Here is a 17,343-nt window from a genome sequence, read left to right as displayed (position 1 = left end):
TGATTTTTATTGTTCTGTTAATGCAAATTGTGGTAAACAAAGGACTTACATGATAATTGGATGTAAGTTAAGACGCTTAAGGTCAGTTTTAATAAGGAATAGAGGAGGTGGAAGTGGCCAAAGAAGAAGAAGAAGCTCGTGGAAGTTGCAGAAGGGCAGCAGGCTCTCAAAGGAGTGAGAGCTGGCTCTCCAAAGGAGAGAGCCTGCTCTAGGGCAAAGAGAGCCGGCTCCCCTTGTGGGACAGTCGGCTCTGGACTAGGGAGAGCCAGCTCCCTCTTGTGGGGGAGCCTGCTCTACGAAAAAACTACACAGTATGTGTAGTTCTGTGATTTTTTTTTGAGGTTCAGGGGCTGTGGTGTGATTCTGAAAGTGTAATGGGCTTCTAAGCAATTTTAATTAATCTGTTATAGTCCCAGGATGGTTAGTCTCTACAATTAAACTTAACTAACTTCAGAAAATTTAATGGTTAAATTGTACGTTGTCTATGGGAGGGAAGGATTTGACGGTGTGTTGCTGTTCTAGCAAGTAGTAGGGGTCGGTATAATTATACTTCAAAGGTAATTTGATATGATATACTCTGTTGGTTATTTGACTTGTAATATATCAGTAATTGGATTTTTGGTTATTTAATCACAGACCGTAAACGGATAGGGAATGTTTAACTGCATGTTGTAATGCTAGCAAGTTAAAAGAATTTGTATGGTTATTCTTAAATGTAATTGAATGTGATATGCTCTGTGGGTTTCCGAAATGATATTAAATCATTCTTTGACATAATTGACACTTTACTAATTGCTAATGTTGTCAACTGCTGGACTGTGTTTTAAGTTAGTTGAAATTTAAGTTAAATAAATTAAGTTATCAACTCCATAGATGGATTCTGGATTTTAACTGGATGAACTATTAAACTTTGTCTCGTTAATTACATGGATGGAGTCTGGATTTTAACTTGATGAAACATTAAACTTTGTCTCGTTAATTACATGGATGGATTCTGGATTTTAACTTGATGAAACATTAAACTTTGTCTTGTTAATTACATGGACGGATTCTGGATTTTAACTTGACGAATTAGTAAACTTTGTCTTGTTTAATTACATGGATGGATTCTGGATTTTTAGTTGATGACTTGTTTAAATTTTGTGTTTATTAACTATATGGATACTGTGGACTTATTTGATGTACTACTTATAATGTTGCATCATTAACGGATCATTTGCATGTATACACTGGTATGGGACGGTGTCATACGGAGGGATGGATTAGGTCACAACACTAATTCCTACCCATTCATACATACGGAAGGGATTAACTAAAACAGTTAAATCCTACATGGTTTCATATCTTGTCAACTAAAACGGTTGAACGACATACTGGATGGTTGTTTATATTTTCTGTTAATAGGAAGAGTAGGGATTTAATTAAAACACTTAAATCCTAATTTTATCTCGTGTCATGGCAACGAACTGTTGAGCGGCACTGCATTGGTTTGGATGGGAATTTATATATATAAATTATGGTACCGCGATCTAAGCTTGAGTCTCATAGTCGACGGTTAGGAAGCGTATATGCAGTAGGATGCGTAACTAGCTATGTTGGTTGAGGTATACCCTGTTAGGCTTAGGTAGTCATGCCCACTCAGGTGCATTTTGTATGTTTCCTTCTATTTAGGTTGAGACCCTCAGCATAGTCTAGTAAGAGTCCTGTAATGTGGATATATATTTATTAATTACGGACTATATAGATATGGTTGAGACATCTAGGATGTATCTGCGTATCGGGTCTCTGTTTGGATTGTAGTTAGGATAAAACTTGTTCGTGGGCCTGACCCACTATTATTTTTCAGGTAACGGACGGTTCCAGGTCTTAGATCTTGTTTATGCCGAGCAAAGACGGCTTCTCATTCTTCTGACGACGTAGGAGTTTCTTCATGATTTAGCAATGGAGTTCTTCAGTTGATGATTTCAGTGTTGGAGTTTTAAGGGTTCCACCAGATGGATTCCTGAGTTGTATTAGAAATGAAGAATTTGGATGTATCAGAATAATTCTTTATTAATTTAATTTTATTCTGAGGTTTCAGTATTTGGATTATCATTCTAGTTTTTTTTTTCAGCAAATTTTTATTTATTCTTGTTTCCTTAATTGTATTCTGTGTTTGTGTATTGCTAATTGGTTTGATATCCTCGGCTAATCGGGCGTGGGCCTGGCCAACCCGCATCCGGAAATCTGGGAGTATCACACATGGAAATTGATATACACTAATATCAAGCAACCACAGTCCTAACTTAGTTTAAATTACATTTCAAAATCTTAAGTAAGTGCAAGAATTGATACTAAGGCTAAAAAATAGATACAACATCCAAATCATGCATTGCAACTCAAAAATCTATAACACCCCCAAACTTAGTCAAAAGTCAATCCAAGACAACAGGCTCAAAAGATGCATAGAAAATTTCAAAACTGGCAATGTGATACAGGTGTGTGCAAAATGGTGTATATACAAGCAACATGTTACAATTATTCCAAAGGGCACACAATTATTTAAAAAAGATCACATTAGACAAGTTTCAAGGTCATTTAAGTAACAATGGAATTAATTGACTTCAAACAGAGGGGTTGGAATGACAATTCGATCAATTCAGTTTGCAAGAGAAGATCAAGAATCATGAAAAGGAAGGTCAAGAGACATTTATGCCCTAGCATGGCAAGAATCAAGAATTATATCACAAACAAGTTCAAAGGCATTTAGCATTTTCAAATGGATGCAAAGAAATCAAATGGAACAAGCTTCAATTCAAGCAAGGGCATTTTGGTCGACTTTGGAATTTCTCAACACTTTTGGGGGAAAATGGGAATTTTTGAAAACTTTGGGGTCAAAACATTCAATTGCATTGTAGAAAAAAGAAAAAAAAAAAAAAAAACTTCATGACAAGAATCATGCAATGAATGAAAACCAATAGAAGAAATCATGCAACTCAACTTCACATTTTTCAAACAAAGTTGAAAATTTTCTCTTTTTAAACATTTGAAACCCAACAAGTGTGATCACAAAACATTTCAACATTGAAGTTCATTTTACCAAAACGCTGCACTTGAATCAATCAAAACTTTTCAAAGAGGTCCATTTAAAACATTCTTATGCAATGAAGACAAGATTTATCATTTTCAATTCAAAAGCACAAAATCAAATCAAGTTATGCTTGCAATCAATTCAGGCAACTTAGAACACATCCATGCATTTCATATTCGAGACAAACAAATGAGACAAGGTGGAACTATGCTCACAACAATTCAAACTTTTCAATGCCATTTAATTTTCAAAAATATATCAAGTCCAAAAATATTTCTTCTTTTACAATTAACTTTAACATCTAATTTGGAAAAGTCTTTTCACATCAAATTCCATCTCAAATGACAAAAATCAAACCACATCCCTTTTTGAATTTTAAAATCAAAGTTTAAAAAAAATTTCAAAAATCTGGCATGGTCTCCCTTTAAAAATGGACATCCCATAATTTTTCAAACACATCAAAACACACACATATATATCATTCAACACAATCAATTAATTAATCTCATCATTTAACAAGAGACACCGCCCACAATCAATTCACAAAACTAATAAAATTTGTCCATCCTCCTTCTAACAACTACACTAACCACATTCCATCATTAAATTTCAAGGTTTGCCCATCACCATTCAACATATATCAAAGTCCAATAAGAGTGGGTCAGACCCACATGCAAGTTCTATCCTAATACAATCCATACAGAAACCCGATATGCAGATACATCCTAGATAGCTTGGCAATAACTAAAATAGTCCATATAGATATAAATACACACTATAGGACGCTCACTAGCCTATAGTGTAGATCAACCTGAATAGAAGGTAACATGTAAATCACACATTACGGTGTGCATGTGCACTTAAACCTACCAGGGAATATTAGCTATATCTAGTTACTCATCCTTGCCGATATACGCACCCTAACCATGATCCTGAGACTCAAGCTCATATCACGGTACCATAAGTATATATATAAATCATTCCTAATACAGAAAAATAAAACAAATATCTGATATGTCATTCAACTGTTTTAGTTGACAAGACACGCATCCATGTAGGATTTAACTGCTTTAGTTAATCCATTCTGTATGTATGAATAGGTAGGACTTAGTGTTTTGATCTAATCCATCCCTAATATGCCACCGTCCCATACCGGTGTATATAATGCATATGATCCATAAATGATGCACACTCATTAAAACATCAAATATATCCAAAGACAAACATAATAGAAATCAGATATAGACAAGATCCTATTATGCATCCGGTATATGATTATAATCATAGAACCTCTATTTAAATTGCTAGAGTAATGATAAACAATTTAAACTATCCATTTTCATATAATTGACAGAACAAAAATTATAACAGTTCAGCAATTAACATCTAAAGCATGATATAATGATTATCAAAATTATAAACTGAGCATATTATACTAGAATTCCCAACCAATACTTCCATACTAGTTCATTTACATTATTAAAACAACGACTAGCAATTAAATCCCCCTCAATCCTTGAAGGCATGCAAATTAATATTTAAATCTCATGACGTCTATTTAATTCCCAATTATAAATCCGAAGTATGATATAACGATACGCAGAAGTATAAACTGAGCACATATACCCAAATTCTACAAACACACTCCTATTAGTCTGTTTACTTTGCTAAAATAACCACTAGCAATAAAACTTCCATATTCCGTGACAACATGCAAATTATTATTTAAATTTCATGGAGTCCATTAACACAGTATAAACCAACATTCCTGGGCCTTAAGTATATTATATATATCATTAATATAAAACCCCAAAAATAACTTTCATTCCAGGCCATTTAATTTGCTAAAACAACTAGCAATTAAATCTTCCTTCTCCCTCAACAACATGCATTTTAATATCTATAATTCATGATGTCCCTTACCATAGCCTAAACTAACATTTTTGGGTCTTTAACAGGTTCATAAAATCTTTTAAAAACCCCTAGATTAAATTCCAAAACTTCGTTTTAGTCCCTATAGTCAAAAAACATTAAAAATATACCCCCGTAGAGGTTCCAGCAAGGAAGCCGGCGCTCTCCCTGAGAGCCATGCTTCTCCGCCTCTATTCTTCTTCTTCGCTTCCGGCGAAGTTCAACGTCTCTGTCCTAATTTTTTTAAAGTTCTTAGGATGCAATTTAAGTTCCTACAGTCCTAGAAACTCCTCAAATTCCAGTATGAATTAATTGACAAAACTTAAATCATGATTGAAACAGTTTATGAACAAAACAGTTACAGTTTAAACAAAGACATATAACGGATTACAGTTTAATTTAACATGCGTAAAACATCCGTTTTAAAGTTTAATTAAATTCCTGGAGACTATATAGCATGCACAGAACACAGGTTTAAGGGAAGGAGTTAGAATAAAACTTGTCTTCGGTTTCAATTTTGAAACCTTAAACCACCGTCTTTGAATTCCGGCGAATCCCAAGACTGTTCTCCACCTCTATTCACTGTTTTCCTCCTCTGTTGCCTCTTGGTTCCACCCACGAGCCACTCCCTTTCTTTATTCCTCGAGCCTCTCTGCTTTCTCTCAAGTTTCTCTCTTTTTTCCTCCCAAATCCCTCTCTGTTTTTCCTCTCAAGAACTATTACGTGAATAGGGTTTTCCCAACCCTAGCAGACGTATACTATTATATATATATAGGCTTTTACTAAACCTACTTCTAATTCCAACCAAATTATAAGTCGGCTACCATAACTTCATAAAATAAAACCCTAAACCTAAACTATATACGACACATAAAAATTACAAACCAATTAAGTCCACCTAAGCATACAGAATTATCACAAACCAACCGTATAAACTATTAAATAAAACAAGTCAGGTAAATCAACAATTAACCAAATAATTAAAGTAAATAAACAATTAATTTACATAAATAAATAATTACCATTAAACAATTAATTTAAATAAATAAACAAGTAAACAATTAAGCAAGTAAGCACATAATTAAATAAAAATACAATAAAATCCTTAACTAAAATACCGAGACTATCATTTTAAAATTAGGGATATTACAGTTATGTGAGGGTGTGAGATGGAGAGAGATTGAGAGGAGAGAAAGAGAATCGGGGAGAGAGAGATGGGAGGTTAGGGTTTGGGCGAGAGAGGGAGAAGATGAATAGGAGGAAAAAAAATAGAAAAAGAAAAGGAAAAAGAAAAAGAAAAGAAAAATAAAAAGAAAAGGAAAAATAAAATAAAAATTGGGAAGATGAACAGCCAAAGTGATTTTCTGGAAAATTCAAATGATGCATTTTCGATCGATTGAAGGACTTCGATCGATTAAAATGGATTTCGATTGATTGAACTTAACTTCGATTGATCGGAATGGAATTTGAAAGGTCCTCAACCCATGTGATTCGATCAATTGAAACCTCACTCACTGGCAGTACTCAAAATGCAGGAAATGGCCCGTAAGCCGAATTTTTCAATTTAACACATATCTAGACGACGCAAAAACATATAAAAACATAAATGAGGGAGGAATAGGGATTTCAAACCCTATGGAATGCACTAGTCTTTAACGTCTCTAATAAGACGTTGGGCTCTTTTAGCCCGGATAAAAAATCTTGTTGTGCATCCCCTCCTTAACGAGGTAAATGGTATTTTGAATCCCTCCCAACAAATTGTTCCCTAAAGAACTTATTGGATTTGATTTAAAGGAGATTGATGGTCCTTTGTCAATGTAACTTTTGGGCTTCCATGCCCTATCAACACTTGGTTTAAAAACAAAATTCTTTGAAATCATTTTGGAAGGTAAACCTTTGAAAATTTTATTGCCAAGCAAAAACTCAACTTTATCAAATTCATTTTCAAGACACTTTTCCACAACACACACTTCTTTATGCTTGTCCATTGAACTCAGGGTTGGATTGAATATATTCAATTTCACCTTCATATGCCCAAATGAAATTTTCATTATTCCCGTTCTACAATTGATGTTGGCATTAGCAGTTGCTAAGAAGGGATGGCCAAAGATAACGGGAATTTGGCTCTTGGGATTCGGAACCAGTTCTGTATCAATGACAACGAAATTGACCAGGAAAAAGAATTTATCAATTTTAATCAACACATCCTCAGTAATACCCCGGGGCTTTTTAATGGATCGGTCGGCTAGTTGTAAAACTACTGACGTTGGTTTTAAGTCTCCTAAGCCCAATTGAACATACACCGAGTATGGAAGAAGGTTTACACTTGCTCTTAAATCAAGAAGAGCTCTACGAACTTCATGGTTTTCAATCACACATGAGATGGTCGGAGCACCAGGATCTTTGAACTTAGGTGGAGTGTTATGTTGAATGATGGAATTTACTTGCTCCGTGAGGAACACTTTTTTAGGGCCTTGTCCCTTGTTCTTTCTCTTTTGTGTGCAAAGATCTTTAAATTTTTTTGCATAAGGCGGAATTTGCCTAATTGCATCCAAGAGAGGAAGATTTATGTTGACTTGTTTAAAAACCTCCATCATGTCATGAATTTTTCCTTCTTATCTCCCAAAAGGTGAAGTCTCTCTCAAGGCAAAAGGAAATGGAGCTTTTGGCTCATAAGATTTTTCAACTTGAGGAGATAATAAAGAAGATTGGACATTCTAATTTGGAACATTTTCCTCCAAGGAAGTATGAATAGGATTGGAAACGGGACGGGTGCTAACTTTGGGTTGCATCGGTTCACTATCTTCACTTGATTTTTCAACCTTATTGTCAATTTGCTTACCACTTTTCAAAGTAGTAATGGCTTGCACTTGTTTTTGGGAAGGACACCCCGATGTAGAGTTTGCTTCCACAAAGTATTGGGCTTTTGGGTTCCTTTCTGATTGACTAGGTAACTTACCAATCTCTCTTACGTTCAATGCATTAGCTATCATCCCGATTTGAGATTCAAGCTTTGATATCGATTGAGAATGAGAATGCAACAAATTGGTGTTCATTTCCAAACTACCCAAAGCCACCAAAACCTTATCCTCAAATGTAGAATTACTAGGAAGTGCATGAGAATGATGAAAACCATTTTGGGATTCATAGACTTGATGATGTGAAAAGTGGTTCATTCTTTGATGATAAGAAGAAGATGAAACAAATCTTTGAGAACTTTCATTTCTTTTATTAGGAGGAACATATCGATTTTAACAATTTTTAGCTTGAAAAGGACTTGAATTTTCATCCCACATCGAGGCATAAACATTTGAATTAGGGTGAGCAGATGTAACATTGACTTGTTCAAAGTGTTCATTAAACACATGTCCATGGGGACAATTGGAAGTAGAATGTAAAACACTAGAACATGTCATGCAATTGTGATACCCCCGAATTTTCGGATGCGGGTTGGCCAGGCCCGCGCCCGATTATCCGAGGATATCAAACCAATTAGCAATAAACGAACACATAATACAATTAAAAAAACAGGAATAAATAAATTGCTGAAAAGAAACTAGAGCAATAATCCAAAACTGAAAACCTCAGAATAAAAATTTATAAATAAAGAATTAATCTGATACATCCAACTTCTCCAATTCTAATACAACTCGGGAATCCATCTCTAATGGACCCTAAAAATCCAAACAGAAATGAAAGTTACTTAACGAACATCCAGAGTAAACCATAGAGAAAAGTCCTACGTCATCGGAAGAGTAAGTAGTAGTCTCTTCTTAGCATGATCAAGTCTAAGTCTAGCACTCTCAAGCCACCTAAAAAATAGAGGTGGGTCAGGCCCACGAACAAGTTCTAACCTACTACAATCCAAGCAGAGACTCGATACGCATATACATTCTAACCAACTCAACAATAACTATTAGTCCGTATGTATATATATTCACACTACAGGACTCTCACTGGACTATGGAGAGGGTCTCAACCTGAATAGAAGGCAACATGCGAAAACGCACGCACAGGTGGGCATGAGTACATAGACCTAACAGGGTACCCCTCGACCTCTTATATCCAGCTACGCATCCTACTGCATATACGCACCCTAACGAACAAGTATGAGACTCAAGCTCATCTCGTAGTACCATAAAAATATATTTAAAATCCATTCATATCCATCCATAGGAAATCTAATAAATCGTTCAGCTTATTCAACTGTACAAACTTATATAAAAGATCCAATAAGTCGTTCAGCTTATTCAACCGCACAGACTTAAATATAAGGAGAATTATATTTTTATAATTCATATCCTTATTCCAAAATAGGTAGGACTGAATATTTTGAATCAGTCTGTCCCTAGTATGTCACCGTCCTATACCGGTGCATACAATTCACAAAATCCATATAATTGATAGAACATGTAAAGCTGTTCACCAATTAAAATCCATAAGGTAGGAATTAGCGTTTTGAGCTAAACCATACCCAGTATGTCATCGTCCCATACAGGTGCATACAATCCTCCATATCCATGTAAATTACAACATATGAATAATAAGTAAGTAATTTACAGTCCAAAACCAAATATCCATATCATTGCAGAAAAGTGATTGAAGTTTCAGCAATTTAAATCCAAGATCTAAACCATATAATTGCAAGAAATGGTTTAATAGTTCAACAACCAGCATCCAGAGCATGCATAGATCAGTTTTAATAAAACAACAACTCTATTATGCATTTAAATAAGTTTTATAATTATGTTCTAGGCCAAACAATTGCTAAATTAATTTAGGCAATTTAGTTCTTTCCATCCAGTAACCTGGTTCTCCAATAAGGTTAAAATACAGAGAACAGGTATAATCCATTCTGTAATTCACTATAACATTATCAGAATTAACATGCTCACTTTAAATTATTCCAAGATATTCAGTAAGTTTATAGGACACAATACTGTATATTCAGCAACTAGGTTCCCATTAAGTATAACAGAGTAACTAAGTTCCAGTAATTGATCATACATGTCATACATATAACCATCAATTTAACTCCAAGGTAGCACAACAGAATATATCAATTCACATGCTTCCTTTTATGCCAACCCAACACTAACTAAAACAAGTTAAATTCTATACATCAGTTCATCCGTAGCTAGCAGTAATTAAAGCTTAAGCATTTTTGTTCCTACCACAGTTCCATGATTAACATGGTGTAACCATCCATAGTAATCTGCTAAATTAGTTTTTAAACAATTAAACTCTTCACCTCCAATGCCAGTATCCGGATTTTCATAAATCGACTTATGTTCTGTATCACCGTGAACAATGGTGTTTTAATACATAGTAAGAAACTCTTAGAAGTTATAATATGGAGTTAGATTATCTCAAAACACCCCAATACAGCTCCTACCAGAACTAAAAAATCCTAAAATCCGAGCACCATAGCCCAAACAGTCGCCCAAAAACCCAGAAAACTGAAAAATTGAAGGGAGGTTGCTCTAAAAGTTGGAGCCGCCTCCAACCAAGATGGAGCTAGCTGCAAACTAAGGCACTTTGAGCCGGCTCCAAAATATTTTGGAGCCGTCTCCTTCCTCCTCTCCCCCTATCTGCTTCTTCTCTTCAACTATGTCTTCTCTGGTGACATCTAGTTTGATCAGTCCTCAACTCTAATGATTTTTACTGATTAAAATTAAGTTCCAATGCCCCATATGTTGTAAAAACCATTAATCCTAGATCCACTCTAATTAGAACAGAGTTCTAAAAGAAAGAATTAAAATAAACAAAACAAAACACATAAACATATACCATTACAGATGAACCTAAACATATAGCCCAGATTAATACCTCCTAGTGTTACAAATTGATTTAACTCTGTTTATATCAATTCACATGCATTATAAATCCAGTTCTGTGAATTAGTTTATGAGTTAAACACGGAAAAATCATAAACCAAGCAGTATACTCATGGCTATCTTTAGTGGAAAATAACAAAGACATATAATCCAGTTTAAGTTTGATTTTTATTTATGCTTCGCTTGGTTGGAGGGATGGAAATGGATGGAAGAGATAGGGGGATGGATAAATGAGGAATCCCTAGAGAACGGAAAGTGTCTCCTCCATTTTTTGTTTGGTTAAATGGAATAAATAATAGAAAGGATGGATGGGGTAATACTTTTTTTATTTGGTTGGAAGGAAGGGAAAGAGATTTTTTATATTTTTTTACCAATATATCCTCACTCTATAAAATAATAAAAAGTAAATATCCATTTGAATTTTTTTAAAAAGGTTAAAATTGAAAATTGCATATTGTAAGTAGTTATTCATTTTCTCTCTCCTCCTTTCCCCCAAAATTGGATGGATAGAAAAACATGAAGAAATGAGGGATGCAGCATCCCTCCTTGCTTCCTCCCTCTCTTCCCTTCCCTCCAACCAAACACGAAAAGCCTTATCCATCCCTCCTTTCATCCATCCCTCCTCAATCCTTCCCTCCAACCAAACATAACATTAATCCTGGAGTTAAATTAGACATGCAAAGAACACAAGTCAACGGGATAGAGTTAGGATTAGAACTTGCCTGTGAGTTGTCAGTTCAAAACCTTAGCGTTGTCTTCCTAAGTTTCTCCGGCGAACTAGGAAATCCTCCTCCATTCCTTCCCTGCCTCCACTGTCGTGAATAGGGTTCTAAAACCCTAGGCAGAACTTAATACCTATATTTATAGGTTTACACAAGACCTAGGTTCAATTCAAACCTTACACAAAATCCCAGTCGGCTCATAGAAAACCATACTTATAATCTACGTCGGCCAACATACGTGACTTCTCAAAAAACCCTAAGTACTAAATGTATTTTAAAAATTCATTTAACTTAATTACCTAATTAAACAATTCCTTACAACAGTGAGATCAAAATAAAACAAATAAGCAAGTAAGCCAATTAAATACAAATTAAGCATATAATTAAATTAAACCAAACAGTCAATTCACACATCACGTAATTCAAATTTCACACATAGCCACATAAGTACCTAAAAATAATAAAATAAATACTGAAAATAATAAAATAAATAATAAAATTTCGATTATATCCCTTTCAAAACTAGGGGTATTACAGCAATGCTCACAAAAATGATGAGATTGATGAAAAGGAAATGAATTGATAACCGGTTTTTGACTCAATAAGAATTGATCAAGTTTTTGAGAAAGAGTTTTGACCTCGGTTACAATCTCCATTGGACTTTCAATTTAACACACTTTCAAATTTTCCTTCTTTTGATCATGACCCAACCGAGAAGTGTGATATTTATGCAATGAATTTTCACTTTTTTTTTTCAAAAAGGTGCCAAACATCATCTTCATGCTTTCCAAAATATGAACCTCCACATGATGTATCAACTATGTCCTTATGAGTGTCGGATAAGCTTTCATAAAAATATTAAACCACTTACCATTTTGGAATGTCATGGTGTGGACATTTCCTTAGCAAGTCATTTAATCTTTCTCAAGCTTCATGCAAAAGTTCTCCTTTCCCGTGAGAAAATTCTCTAATGGCGGTTCTCATTGAATTGGTCAAACTTACGGGGTAAATTTTTTAAAAAAATTCATTTTTGCATTTGTATCCAAGAAGTTATTGAATTTGCCCCTAAGTTGTTAAACCAATGTTTCGCCTTATTTTTAAGAGTGAAGGGGAAAAGGAATAACCTAAGGACTTCCTCCGAAACATTCATACATTTCACGGTGGAGCATATCTCGAGAAATTCATCAAGATGTTTATAACGTTCCTCATTATTTAAGCCATAGAAAAATGGACACATTTGAATAGTCTTGGGCTTAATTTCATATTGATCGGCCCCAAAATTAGGAACCATGATGCAAGTCGGTGCACGGTATTTATGGAAATTGTAATGATCACGAAAAATCATTTGAGGAATTGGAGCTTGAACTCCGAGAGGAAATTGGTTGTGAGGAGGATGGTTCATAAAATGCGGGTCTAAGTAACCGAGATTACCCTCTAGATTTTCCATTAGAATGCCTAAAATGAGAGGTAGGAAAAGGACCGCACAACACTTCGAGCAACACACCAACAAAAATAATAAAATCAAGCACTTTTCTTTCGTAACAAATCAATCAACAAACCTCTACATGCAAGAAAAATTAAATTGCCTCCACGCGGGTTCACGATCTATCTAAGAAAATAAAAACTTGCCTCTACGCGGGCTCATGATTTAACTAAAGAAAGAGTTTAGAGAAGCTCAAAAAGGGTCCTTAAGCAACTTCAATTTGTTTTTCAATTTTTTTTTTTCTTTCTTTGCTTTGCTTTGCAAATTTTTAATTTTTAAAATAAAAAATAAAAATACAAAGTTTCAAATGAAATTATTATTTTGTAATAGCAGTGAACATGTTAAACAGCTTTTCCGGATTTGTGAAGTACCCTCCTAACATTTTTCCTATTAAACTATCAACCTCTAGAGTTTATTCGGCATTTAATATTTTTTGATATATATATTAGATTTAGAGAAATGTACAACCGAAGAATTGTAACAGTTGAAATAAATAACAATGATAAAAAAAACAAAACATGCATAAAAAGTGAAGGAGAAATGATATATTAGAATTAGAGAAACGTACACCCGAAGAGTTGTAATAGTTGAAATAAATAACAATGGTAAAAAAAAACAAAACATGCATAAAAAGTGGAGGAGAAAGGACAAATCAAGAGTTATAACTCTTAAAACAAATAATAGTGAATATAAAAAGAATGGACAATTCCAATAGGAAAATGATATTTTAGGCGGCCAAAAAAAAAAAAAAAAATCGACAAAATACCGATTTCAACGTGGCAATAAATAAATGGTTATCTTAAATGCTTCCACACCATATTAAATATAGTAAGTTTCTTTAGACAAAAATACCATTGCAGCAATTTTCTTCCATGTCTTCTTCACCTTTTCCTCTCTTGACTCTTTACATGATAAATTCATTTCCTTTTTTATCGTCTTCATCTTTTTTCTCTCTGTATGTTAATTCTCTTTATATTTTTCTTTGAAATTTTGCCAGATAAATCAACACCACCATGAATCAAAACGAACCTCAATACAAGACATTTCATCGAAAGTCCCACATATCTCCCTGAAACAGATCAACTACAAAACTACACCGAAATTAAACATCAGATCCACATCCCTATCATGGATAACTAAGTCCTCGAAAAACAAGTCCACCACGTGGCATACACATCAAAATTTTGACAACCATGGTCATAAAAAAAGAGTCTCTCAAAACCGTGCTTGGCAATACCAGGCTAAATCAAAATTCCTTAATTTCATTTCATACCTAATCACTGGAATTACAATTCCTCAAAACGATGCCTAGCCATAACTAGGACGAGAAAACTTCGCAAACAAGCCAAATCCAACTGCGATCCTTCAAAACCTCTCTTAAGGGTCAACCACATCCAGGTCTCCAAAATCGAAACAAGTCTCCAAAAGACATCCTTAAAAGAGCATCGAACTCACCTCACAAATCAAAAAAATCCTAAATAATATGGACATAAGTCCTCGTAAAATGATCTCACACAAATCAACTCACCCTGAGCACCATAATTCCGTCAACAAACACGGTAAAAACTCCCCAAGGGAAGACACGAAAGAAAGAAAACCACTAGTCCTAAGAAGGACAACACCACGACTCCACCTCTGAAACAAAAGACAACAAGGTCAAAGACTTCACCCCCTACTTGGAAGTAATTCGACCAAAATCCACCAACCCCTCACCAAGGACTCAAGACAACCACGGTGATCCTCATGGACCAACCAAACCCAAAATTGTGCACGAGGCGACAAAGAGAAGAGATAACCAAGAAAAAAAGGAGGAACCCTATCCCCTCACGAGTGTTAACACAACGAACACGAAAATGGAGCGTTCTTCCCACCTTAGGGAAGCGGACAGCTCAAAACAAAACAAATGTGAAAACTCCTCCACAAGGAATCTCACAATGGAACCACTACAAAAACTCATATACGCACTAAGTGCGACCAGAGGAAACAAAAGGGGAAACTAAACATAAAAGTCATGCATATGACAAGGAATGCAACTACCAAGTAAGCAAATCTACTCACATAGATAAAATCAAAGGTACATGTAGCATGTCTCCAAGTAACGCAAAAGCATATTATTAAAGTATAGTCTAAGCATGTAAATAAGGCATGCTAATGTCATACAACAAGAAAACAAATGTGGATAGACCTCCACCTACTCATGCATCGCAATAACATAAATCATACTACTAACTGGTAGTAAGCGAAACTATAAAAGATAAGGTGATGCAACAATGAACCCTATGGACATCATGTCCTAGAGTGTCTAGGTAAAAGGAAAACAAGTCCTAGCTTTAATCTGACTCCAAAAACCAATATGACAACAACCTGTCTCCAAACAAACGTGATCCCTCACCACAATGGTAAGACTCTAACAATCCATCTCTAAATCTAAAGGTGACACTATGAGTGACACTAACAATGCAATGCTCTCACTAACCCAAAACATTGATCAATCAACTCGACCACAAAAGCGTCATCATGCAAGGAGAACTCAAAGTAAATGGCAACTATAGCCATACCATCAACAACCAAATCAATCTCAAGAATCGTCCCTAAAACAACCATTAAACACTGACCAAAAGGTCTACGTCTATCAGAACAGAAACCAACGCTGATCCCATTCGAACTGCACTCGTAGCTAGCTAGTACGGTAGCATGACAGTGCCATGCACCCGCCCACAAATGTACTCGCCCACGAAAATTATAATCTTAGAGGAATCTTCCTAAACAACCAAGGATCCTAAGAGGTCCACAACTTCATCATGGCCCAAAACCAACAAATCCAGCACTACGGCTACGCCTAATGGCTCACCCCACGAGAGCCTAAACAAAAGGTGACCATCCACCTATCCAAAGCCAACGCTAGGTCAATAGCGACCTAAACTACCATGAAACCAAACTGACAATTGCTAACAACATCTAAGATGAGTGCCTAAACAAAACCAAAACACACCAAACATTGCACTAAGTGCAAACTCACCAAATAACCCAACTTCGAGTCAAACATCCGTGACTAATCCCAAATCCTATCAAATACACAAAACAATATGCATATACAAATCTAACCTAGCATACATCATATGTCATGCTTCTTATATAAGAATAAAATCATGCTTTAACCAAACGATATACTACATATACCACCTAGGCATATAAACATGTTATCAAACCAAAACATCCTATCATAAAGCATATAAACAAATAAAGTATGGCAACACAAGCATGATATGCACCCAAAACCCGTCGTCCAAGGTATTCAAACCTAAGAGCTCTGATAACACCTATAACGGCCCAAATTTTGTAAACCCGGTGCATCAATGATGACCAAAAGATGACTCGATAACGGATCCAAAATGCGGAAGTGAAAGGTGAAACAACGGTCTCTAATGATACAATGCGTCTCTAAGACACCAATGTGACCCTCAATGAGGTCATGGAACCCAAAGGAAAACAAATGCGGAAGTGTCGTTTAAAAAACGGACAAAAAGGAACCTAAGGGCAAAATGGTCATTTTATAAAAAAAAATGGATTCAAGTGCTATCGAGCACACCACTAGGAAGACAATGAAAAACTAATCATGATGAACTCAAGAATTTCATTATTCGGATTCCGGACGAAAGAGAAACGACAAAACAAAGAAAAACGAGCAATAAACATAAAAGGGTAAACTGGTAATTATCTAGAAATATCTGGATGCAACCGAGCACACCGTTGGATAGAAAATGAAAAATTAATCAATTTAAAAAAATATTCACTTGATTTGGAGTCCAGATGAGGGAGAAGGGTCAAAAACAAAATCGACGTCGCGGCGGCCCGACGAAGGCCGTGACAGTTACAGTGCCGTCAACCCACTACTGCTGCAACTGAGAGTAAAAATGGGCATCTAAATGGCCTTTTTTGGAAAAACTCAAAGAAGAAACCCCTCCTAAAATCAAGTTTCCTACCCCATTCGCGGACGAAATAAAAAAAATGCATTGTAAAATGTCCAAAATACCCTCAAGAAAATCAGGTCTAGAGGTCAAAAATCGTTCCAAGCTACTGCCCGAAGAAAAGAAATGGGGCTTCGGAAGGTTTTTAAATTGCCTAAATTGAAAATGTAATCTTAAAATACACCCACAAGACCCCCGGAAGTTTCGGATCGGTTGTCACACTTTTAAAAAAAAAATCGATGAATAGTACCAAGTACATTTGCACTAAAGTCGGCAAAAACCCGACAGCAATGATTTTTCAGAAAAAAATAGATTTTTGAGGGTCAAGATGGCATTTTCTGGAAAAACACAA

Source organism: Cornus florida, unplaced genomic scaffold (assembly GCF_030987335.1).
Source record: "Cornus florida cultivar Cherokee Brave unplaced genomic scaffold, ASM3098733v1 CherokeeBrave_3.0.0_Hap2_Chr07, whole genome shotgun sequence".
NCBI classification, from domain to species: domain Eukaryota; kingdom Viridiplantae; phylum Streptophyta; class Magnoliopsida; order Cornales; family Cornaceae; genus Cornus; species Cornus florida.
Note: the sequence above shows the minus strand (reverse complement) of the source record.